At 42.6% G+C, this 11,339-nt stretch overlaps 1 pseudogene; it reads left to right on the forward strand.

Annotated features, from left to right (window-relative positions):
• Window positions 1–775: 775 nt before the first annotated feature.
• Window positions 776–2,103, forward strand: LOC110314426 (annotated as a pseudogene).
• The last annotated feature ends 9,236 nt before the right edge of the window (window positions 2,104–11,339 follow it).

Below are 11,339 nucleotides of genomic sequence, written 5' to 3' on the forward strand. Positions count from 1 at the left end.
GGTTTTGAGTTGCTGTTAGGGTCTAGCTGCTGCTTTCTGGGTTTGGTTTGTTGGGTGTATGCTTTGTTACCTGGTTTCTTTGTCCTATCTGTAGTTTCAGGGATTGCCTTGGATTTGTGTTGCCTGTTTTACTGGACTTATGTGCCAGTGTGTTCACAGGAGTTCTTGCTGGTGTCAGAGGCTGAACAAAGGGGAGGGCAATGGGAGATGGTCTATTGAGGCACTAGGAGTGACCCTGAGAATTGGGTCTGGGGAAATAGAAAAGGTGGAGAAGGTCTACAGGCAGCCTACCTGGTCTTCAGAGGTATCTGCCTGAATTGGGAATTGGAATGCTGAGATGAGGCAGGAAGGGGAGGCTGAGAGGCGATGTTCTGTGGGATCCACGGGATGAATGGAGTAGGGAGGAGAGGCGGCAGCTGGTGTTCTGTTGCAGTGCTAGGAATGACTCTGAGAATTGAGTCTGGGGGACAGAGATACTGCAGTAGGTTCATAGGCAGCCTATGGTCTTCTCGCCCCACAACCTCTTTCGAGATTTATTTTACTTTTAATTATGTTTATGCATATGTGAGGGTTTGTGCACATGTGTTCAGGTGTTTAAGGCATCAAACAGAGGTACTAGAATAAAACTTAGGTCTTCTGTAAGAGCAGTACATGTTTTTTTTAACCACTAAACCATCTCTCTGGCCCCTAAAAGTTCCAATGTCTTTTAAAATTTCAACATTTTAATAGTCCAAGTTGGTCATACAGCCTGGGTTTCCACTGTCACTTTTGCATCATGACCCAGGAGACCTTAGCAGCCAGCTCTTGCTCCTGTCAGTATCTAACTTCTAGTTGTTGCAACTGTACCACCGTGTTTGAGGCACGCCTGGTCTAGGGCTCCATCCTGAAGAAGGTGCTGGAGGTGCGCAAAGACTTCATTAACAAAACCTGCTGGATCAACAGCTTGAGCGGTGTGAACCCAAGGAGAAAAGATTCACTGCAAGTCCCCTTGGTGTAGCCCACCCTGAACGTTGAAGTCTTCAATACATACTACTGCAGCCACAACCAGGCCATGGATGTGAACATCACCAGTATTCACCAAAATATTAAAATGTGCTGGTAATGAAAACATCATTGCACGAAGGGCTGAAAAGAAAGCTGATATGTTAGCACTAGGATTGAAGTGCTAGATCAAAAGGATTTGAGAGTATGAAATGAAATTAGTGTACTTAGATATTGAGCAACTTAGAATTCCAGAACAGGAGTCCAGCTGTGCAGTAAAGCCTTCTGGTGAATTTGTGCCTTATATGCAGAGACCTTAGCCATGGTGGAGATACTGTTGTAACATCCTGTGCAAAGGACTGGGCAGTTTTCCACAAATGGAGAGCTTGGAAATGGAAACATTAAGTTGTCACAAACAAGTCAGTGTGAGAACAGAAACCAAAAAATGGGGGGGGAGTGAAGGCAGAGCCCACAAAGATGCCCAGGATTCATTCAGACTCTGGAAATCAGCCTCGAGGAGCATATCTAGCTTTATTGTTTATTATACAAGCATATATATATATATATATATATATATATATATATATATATATATATATAATCTTAGTCAATTAGGGTATGTTTATGTATTCAAGGGCACATCTGTGTGCAACCTGCTTTGTTTAGCTGAATCTGACTCACATGTTCATGAGCCTGTAGGGGAGGGGCCAATTCCCTGGGGAGATTTCCATGAAAACAAGGGAAGCCCTAGCCTTGGGTCCTTTGTATTGTCTCATTGGTGCGCCTGGGGTGGGGGTGGGCCATGTCAGATTGTAGGGTAGATCAGGGCTCCTTGAGGAGCTGCAGGAGCTTATGTTGCCTCACTCTCCCTCCTACTTCTTCCTCCAGCAGGTTTAGCACCACATCCCTGACAGACAAGTAATATTGATAGAGGAAACTGTAACCATAGACATGAATGAGACAGTTCAACGAACTTTTGCACTGAGGTATCTGAACTTTTTCACAGAAGTCACACTCCATTGTAGTTTATCTGCAGGCATACCCCTTTTGTAGATTACAAAACTGCTGACATGGGACACAAAGTATTATTTGGCTCCCAAGTCTGAAGATGAAAGCTCTTAGGCATTGCTAGAATCCGAAAAAACTGAGCCTTTGAGACCCGTTTCTGAGATGTCAGTATGTTCTGAAGCCTTTCTGTCATCCAGTTTGTACCTGAGTACATATCAAGACATCTATAAATAGCCCACTTTTCCTCTCCATTCTCTACAAATTCTTTAAAGAATAAACTCCAAAGTAAAACCTGGTTTTGTTAACATAAATATTTCTGCCTTATAAATACTGGTGAATTTCATGACAAAAGGAACTTGATGTTAAAAGCAATTTTAAGAATTGTTTTTTTCTCAATTTAGATAAAGTTAACTGAATTTCAAAGATAAAATTGCAAGGTATCTTTAGAAACACAATCTCTCTCTAAATGTCCAAAGTCTTTCAACTGTGAACTCTTATAAAATAAAATAAAATAAAAAGTAAGTTATATGCTTTCATACTTCAAAAGTAAAGAACCAATGAATAGTTATAATCATATCAAAGCAAAAATTAAAATTCGACAGTGTTGATTGAATCCTGTAGTTCAATATTCAGCATCTGAGATTCACTTGTGGTCTTCTGGGTGCCTAAGGTTTGGGAAGCTCCACCCCTCACACTTTGCCATTCACAGCACATACTGGCTAGCTCCACTCCATAGTCACTGCTGTCCTTGGCAGTCATCCCATAGTGTTGGCATCTCCAACATACTGGGGTCTCCACTGCAACTGAAACTGCACCTTCACCAATAGCCCCTCCTAGGTTCTCTTCGGGGATCATGCCCAGCTTCATGGTACAAAGCCTTCACTTCTCTCCTTGACTGCTTCAACCCTGGTATTTTCACTACAACTGAGGCTGCACCTTCACCAATGGCCTCTCTTAGCCTCCCATGATGTCAAGCCTCAACTGTTCCTCATTACTCCTTCATGCCTTCAAAATCACTCCCACTTAGGAGATTCTTAAACATTATCGATTTCAGCTGCCAGCATACAATGCAGCTTTTGCCCTAGCCTACCCCACCCCTTAACCACAGCTTCTGTGTGCTGGCCCAGAGGAGATACTCCCAGCAGATGTTATAACTTTATGATTCTGATCGCTTAATCACTGCTGATTTCTCCGCCTCAGCTAGCCAGTGTTCCAGTAATGCAAACGTTTCACTTTAGTGATTCTGGTCTCTTGTTAGTCACAACTGATTCTTTGTCTCCAGCTAACCAAAAATCATATATTCATCTTCATGATACCACATAAATGGCCTCTCCTCTCTGAAACGTCACAAGCCAGGTCTCTAGCATCTATATCTCAGAATTCCAAGCTCCCACAATGGCCTATTAAATTCTATACACCTAACGATTTTTCCAGCCAAAAGTTCCAGTCTTCTTCCATAATCCTCCCTAAAATAAGATGGTCGGGTCAGTCACAGGAATACCCCAAACCCTGGTACCAATTTCTATGTTAGTTTGTTTTCTAATCCTGTGATAAACACCATGATTAAAATCAATTTGGGGAGGAAAGAGTTAATTTCCACTTACATCTTACTGTCCATCATGAAGGGAAGCCAGGATGTGAACTCAAGGCAGGAACTTGAGGCAGGAACTTAAGGCAGGAAGTGAAGCAGAGACCACGGAAGAGTGCTGCTTATTGACTTGCTCCTCATCATTGATCACCCTACTTTCTCTACCACCTAGCAATATATGCCACTGGGTGGTACCACTTTTAGTGGTCTGGGCTCTCCCACATATATCATTAATTAAGAAAATATCTTCCATGGGCTGGAGAGTTGACTCAGCTGTTTCAAGCACTTGTTGCTATTACAGAAGACTTGGGTTCGGTTTCCAGTACTCACATGGTGAATCACCCATTAAACATACTAAAACCATTCAATTGTACACTTATGCAGCTAAAACATACAGTATATGAAGTGTATATCAATGCAATTGCTACAAGAAAAGAGAATGAAGTATATGATACACAAATATCTAGAAATTTTTTCTCTCATCTCCTTTCTGTGGCTGTAACAAAACATTCTGATCAAAGCAACATACAGGAGGAAAGAGTCTATTTTATCTTATACTTCTACATCACAGTTGATCAATGGAGGAAGACAAGGCAGGAAATCAAGACCAGAACCTGAAGGCAGAAATCATAGCAAAAGTCTGCTTGCTGGTTCCTCAGGTTCACATTCAGGTATCTTCCTTACCTGTCCAGGGAAATATGTTGTCCACATTGAACTGGGCCTTCACTATCAATTAACAATCAAGATAATCATCCACAGGTCATTTATAGAACTAGGGTTCCATCCTTGCTCTTTGCTTTTTGGCCTGCCATGATATGAACAGCTTCTACCATCCATTTCTGTCACTGTAAAGAGAACTGTTCTACCATACACCATCTCCATGATGGCCAGAAAAGCCTTTGAAGCCATGACTTACTTTTATATGTCACGACCAAGGGAACATATAGAAGAAAGAGACTGTTGGGGGCGTACAGTTTCACAAAGTAACTCCATGAGCATCATGGAAAGGGAGCATGGCAGAAGGCAAGCAAGCATGGTGTTAGAGCAGTAGCTGGGAGCTGACATCTTACCCATTAAAGGGAAGCAAAACAAGCTAACTGGAAATGACATGGGCTTTTGAAACCTCAAAGTTCACCTCGAGTGACACACCTCCTCTAACAAGGTCACACATTCTAATCTTTACCAAACATTTCACCAACTGGGGACCAAATTTCAAATATATAAGCATACAGGAGCCATTCTCATTCAAACCATCATAGTGCCCAAAGGTACACTAGGACCAGATAGTGGGATGTGGGCCAACTTGAGCTCTGGGATACCTCTAACCTGTTGGAGCTACCAGGTAAAGAGTAGATTCCAGAATACTGGCTCCTAAGTTCAATTGTGTGCTCTCTTTATGCTGGGTGCTTGGGGTTCTTGAGAACATCATGCTGAAGATTTGGAGCATGGGAACAACCTAGACAAGTGCTTCTATTTCTTTTCCTTTTCTCCTCTATTAAAAATTTTATTTATTCACTTTACATCTTGCTTACTGCCTCTCCTCCTGATCACTCCCTCCCACAATCCTTACCCCCGACCCCCTCCAGTTCTCTGAGTTGATGGAGGCCCCCTCTGGTGTATCTCTCTACCCTGGCACTTCAAGTCTATGCATCCTCTCCTACTAAGGCCAGACATCTTTGGATCTGTGGGGTCTAGCATGGGTATGCTGTATTTTATGGCTAATGTCCACTTATCAGTTAGTACATACCATGCATGCCCTTTTGGGACTGGGTCACGTCATTCAGGGTGATATTTTCAAGTTCTATGCATTTGCCTGCAAAATTCACGATGTCTTTGTTTTTAATAGCTGAGTAATATTCCATTGTGTAGATGTGCCACATTTTCTGTATCCATTCTTCAGTTGAGGGACATCTGGGTTGTTTCCAGTTTCTGCCTATTAGAAATAAAGCTGCTATGAACTTAGTTCAGCAAGTGTCTTTGTGGGATGATGGGGCATCTTTTGGGTATATGCCCAGTAGTGGTATAGCTGGGTCTTGAGGTAGAACTGTTCGAAATTTAGACAATATCTATCCACAAAACCAGCCCTACAGAAAATACTAGAAGGAAAACTTCAACCCAAAGAAGACAATCACATCCAAGGAAACACAAGAATTAAGTGACCCTTATATCACCAAAAACAGGGGAAACGCGCGCGCGCGCGCGCACACACACACACACACACACACACACACACACACACACACACTATTACAGCTAACATTAAAATAACAGGAATTAACAATCACTGGTCATTAATATCTCTCAATAGCAATTGGCACAATTCCCCAATAAAAAGACACAGGATCACAGTGGTTCTGTTTGTGGTATTTTAAAATTTCCTCCTTTCTCTGCACATATCCCCAGAACAATGCCGAGATGGGAGTCTAGCTGCAAGCCAGAGGGGACAGCAGCACCTCTACTACAGCCAAAATCTCACCAGTCTCAGCACTTACTAGTTCTGTCCTGCCCTTGTCCCAGGAAGGAGTCATGTTCTTAAAGGTATTGTATAGAGTGAGGAGTCTTTACCTGGGGAAAGTGACTAGAAGTGTGGGAGTCTGCCTGCCTTTCTTCAAGTCACCCCAGGTGAGGAAAAGTCATCTCAGTTACCATGGGGGGGCAGCAGAGGCCAACCTACAGAACCTTAGACCTAGACTAAGAATTGGCTGATGCTGTTTGGTGCTCCAATTCGTGTCTAGAATTAGTCTCATCCTACACTGGCATCACCTTCCTGCAGGACAGTACAGACATGGCCCAATGGGCAGGGAACAGGTTCAAAGATTATTCACAGTGGTCCAAGAAACGGAAGAGTCCAGGACAGCAGGATACTCTTGGGAACCAAAAATATTAACAATAGAAAAATGCCTGGTTAGAAAGGAAACCATTATTTGCATATAATTCAGTTCCACCCTCTCTGTATCTGTGCAGGAATTCTTCCTTTCCAACTGACTCATTCGTACATGTTATTTTTCTCCTTTTGATATTCTAAACTAAACTTTACTAGCCTAAAACTGCTCAGAAGAGCTATTTGACCTTCTGCCCCAGACCGCATCAGCAACATTTTTTCATGTCCACCACGTTGAACTATTCTGTCGTGGAAGTGCTACCTTCTTGATTTTATGGCCCATGAATTTAAGGAATCCATGTATTATAAGACTGCAATGTGCTATGTTGAGGAGAATTCCATCCTCCTCTGATCCACCTGAAGGGTTAGGAATTTCTTGGGGAAGAAGATGAGGGCAGTTACCTGTGCCAGCTTGTTTAGCTATAAAATCAAAAGACTTGGCTGTTTAAACTCTACAAATGAGCTCAAGTCCAAAAGCACCTTTGAACCGGGAAAGTTCAAAGGAGAGCTAAGTCTTGAGAACAGGAAGAAAAGGGCTGCCAACTGAGATACCTGAGCCCCAAACATCATCTCCAGAGGCCACATAGCCAAGGCAATAAACTTGTCGACATAGGAGTTTAGATCAACAAAGGAGGGTTTCAAGTCTCAGGGACATGGCCGGTGCAAGTCTCACATGTGTTTCCCCTGAAGTTTCCTGACCATGTGCCAGGTTCAAACCAATTCCAAGAGACCTCCTGGCTTCCATACAGTGGGCCCAGGTATTCAATCATTTCCTATTCCCCTTAAAGCTGCTGGTAACAACTCATCCCTTTGGGTGAGTACAATTCTCCTTTGAATTAAAGTGAGATAAAGCCAGCCTAACATATTTCCCACTGATAAACCTAAAGACGGTCATCATATAAGGGAATCCACTGACCACCAGGAAAGCAAAGAAGAACAGAAGTCACAAAATAAAAATATTGCATTTACTAGGTTTCATGGATTGTTACACTAGAGTGAAAATCAAATGACAAAGGCCCATCTTCCAAAGTCTTCAGAGAGCTGGCATTTGGAACCGGTCACCTAGATGGTCACTGGAAGCTCATTTAGAGTTACTTTCTTCCACTATCCTTATCTTAAAGGTGGAGGTTGTTTTTCCCTAATATACAATATAACAATGCACTCCTCTGACCCCAATACACATTTATAATCCTCCCAAACCAGACCTAAAGCAAAGATGTGCTGGCCTCCATTCTTGGCAGAGGAAATCTAGATCTCTGAGGATATTTGCACTGGGTGCTGAAAAGAAGCACTCAACCCACAAGCTTCAGCTATACATAGACATTGTCCCCTCTAGGGAGTTTCCTCCCAGCAGAGAATCAGACTTAATAACCTGCCTGTGAATGTGTCTCAAGCAACAGAACAGCACAGAAAGACACCAGGAAAGAAGGAAAATGGAGTGTTTATCCTGTTCTACAAAGACTAGTTTAAGGTGGACTAATATGTACCAATGGCTATGTATCACTACCGAGCCATTATGATGTTTAAGATGCATACCAACCTTATAAAGCAAATATTTCCTTACTTTACTGAAGGGGACATGGGCTGTGATCATTGATACATGGAAGAACTGGGCTGAAGTGTTAAACAAGCTCTGCCTGACTTCAAAATGAATACTGTATCCATTACCCATAATGGGTGACTTTCTGAAGAAGGTGAGAGGTCTGGAACTCCAAGAACCATAAACTAAGATCCACAAAACTAGATCAAAAAGGCAAGCTCAAGACAATAGAAACCCTGACAAAAATAACTGTGTATAGGCAATTCTTGGTGTTTATACCTCTTGCTTCAAACCCCAGGGAGCATGGGCTTGACTGTGGAAATTCCTCTGCAGCCACTATTATAAAACCAGAATTCCAGACTTATGGTCTCGCCTTCACCCCACCCAAGTCTGGATTCGCTCAGTAAGGAATACATTTCTTCTGAAAATCATCCTCAGAACTCAGTTGCAATTGATAAAATCTATTTGCCCACATTCAGATGAGAACCATCCCCCACATTGTGCATCCAAACACCAAGAATTACAAATACATAGTTGTTTTAGTCAGGGTTTCTATTGCTGTGAAGAGACACCTGACCACGGCAACTCTCATAAAGGAAAACATTTCTTTGGGGCTGGCTTACTGTTTATTATCATAGTGGGAAGCATGGCAGCATGCAGGCAGACATGGTGCTAGAGAGGTAGCTGAGAGTTTTACATCCAGACCTTCAGGTCAGGAAGAGAGAATGAAAGACTGGACCTGGCTTGGGATCTTGAAACCTAAAAGCCCACCTCCAGTGATATACTTCCTCCAATATACACCCTCTCCAGCAAGGCCACACCTTCTAACAGTCCCACTCCCTGGTAACCAAACATTCAAATCTAGGAGTCTATGGGGACCATTGTTATTCAAACCACAACAGTACAATAAGGAAATGAATCTGTCAAGGTGGGATCATCAAGGCAGAAACATGGCAGCATCCAATCAGGCATGGTGGAGGAGGAGCTGAGAGTTCTACATCTTCATCTGAAGGCAGACAGAAGACTAGCTCCCGGGTAGCTAGGATGAGGGTCTTAAAGCCCACGCCTACAGTGACACACCTACTCCAATGGGCCACATCTCCAAATAGTGCCACTCCTGTGGCCAAACATAATTCAAGCCATCACAGCATGGATCCATGACAGTTCGCAAGGAAATAGTAGAGAATAAGAAAGAAAGTCTCTAGAAACTCTAACATTCGGTCCCAGTGACTCAGGAGGCAGAAAAACTGAAACTCAAGGTCAGCCTGAACTGAGGACTAAGTTCAAAGTCAACTTTTGCATCTTAGTGAGACCTCTGTTTCACAATAAAGATAGGAAATAGGCTGTGGATATAGATCAGTGGTAGAGAGAGAAATAGGCCCCAAAGAACTTAAGACCTTATCAAAGAGGTAGGGGAAAAGCAGAAAAAGAAGTTAACAGCAGAAAATCTCAACAAAGAAGTGGCCAGTCATGTCAAAGACCAGTGAAGATTCAGGGAAAATAATTGGAAATTTGGGCTTACTAACATACAGGTCCCTGGTGACTTTGGAGAAAGAAGATTTAGGCTGTCTACAGGAGGTTGTTGTGGGCTGAGACAACTTTTCTGGGAAATGTCTTTGGAAGCAAAGAGTGATAACTAGAGGAGGGGAAGACTGGGGCAGGGGATATTACTTCAAGGTAGGAGGGACTATTTCACTGGCTACTGAGAAGCACCCACATGAAAGAGTCTTACCACATTGGAGAGAAAGACGGCAGTGGACAATAGGAGATGGTAGGAAAGGATGTACTGTGAAGCAGTCATGGAAAGCATAGTCCCTCCCAAAAGAAAGAATGCCTCCTCCACCATTTATTTCAGACAAGAGGACCTAAAAGGAGACAAATGATTTCCCATGTGTAGATATGGTGGCAGGAAAAGGGGGCGCTGAATGATACTTGCATTTTCTTGGTAAAATAGATAACAAGGTTATCTGCTATGAGTAAGAAGGTGGACATGAGGGTTGAAGGTTGGGGAAAAGATTGAAGACAGGTTTTAAATCATCATCCTGGAGAACGAGAGGTAGTTAAGACATTTAGTACAGAGAAGAACTCCAAACCAGTGATGAGGGCTTTATTTAGGTACAGTTGCTGACAGTGAGTGGAGGTAACTGAGCTATAGAGGAATAGATAATGAAGTTTAAGAATCTGGAGACTCGGGTGAAGGTTGGTTAATCAACTTATACATTGATATCTGTTGTAGAAATTATTTAATCCCAACTCAGGGTTTCTACCCCACCTTGACCATTTAGTTCCCAGATAAAAGACACACACAACCTTAATATTTACAATAAGCCTTAAACAGCACAGGGCTGGGCAAATATCTACCCTCAGTGCTATTAGAATCTACTTTCCTATCAATAACCCTGAGTTATTACTATGTTTCATCTGGGCTGCTCTTAACTCTAATTGACCAGCCCTCGGGGGCCACGATTTCATGACACTCCTAACCCATGACGGCTTCTCCTTCCTCCTTCCTCTTCTTCTCCCCTTCATGGTTCCTCCGACCCCCAAGCCCAGGAATCCTAACCCCCACCTATGTCTCTTTTGTCCAACTATTGGCTGTCAGCATCTTTATTTGCCAATCAGAAATACCTTGGGGGCAAGGTCACAGTATCATTTGGGTCTACATGCAGATTCTCTCACTTCTGGAACAGGCAGCTCTTGGGGGCTCAATGTTAGCATTAGAATACAAGCAACATCAGGCCAACCCACTACAGATGTTACCTCAGATTTTGGCAATCCTTGTGTTGGTAAGTGAAGAAGCCCGGGAGACAGATACCAGAGTCTTCACTGAGAAAGTATGTGTATTGTTTTTCTAGGGCTAACCTAATCAATTGCCACAAACTGGGTGCCTTGAAACAACAGTTTATTCCTTCATCATTAGAGAGGCCAGAGATTCAAAGTCTGAGCAGCAGATGCTTGGTTGATCTAAAAAAATTCCAAAGGAAACAATTCTTCCCATGGTGTTCTTCTAGCTTCTGGTGGCCACTGGCAATCCTTTGTGTGTAGCTACATCACTGCAATGTCTGCCTCTCTTATCATATGTCTGTAAGTTATCTCTGTGTACAATTGTGTCCAAATGTCTTTATTCCTTAGAAACATTAATCCATCTCTTTAGAAGGTACCTTTCTTTCTTTCTTTCTTTCTTTCTTTCTTTCTTTCTTTCTTTCTTTCTTTCTTTCTTTCTTTCTTTCTTTCTTTTTGCTTCCTGTTATTTTTATTAGATATTTTCTTTATTTACATTTCAAATGCTATCCCGAAAGTTGCCTATACCTTCCTCCCGCCCCAGCTCCCCTACCCACCCA

Source organism: Mus pahari, chromosome X, assembly GCF_900095145.1.
Source record: "Mus pahari chromosome X, PAHARI_EIJ_v1.1, whole genome shotgun sequence".
Lineage (NCBI taxonomy): Eukaryota > Metazoa > Chordata > Mammalia > Rodentia > Muridae > Mus > Mus pahari.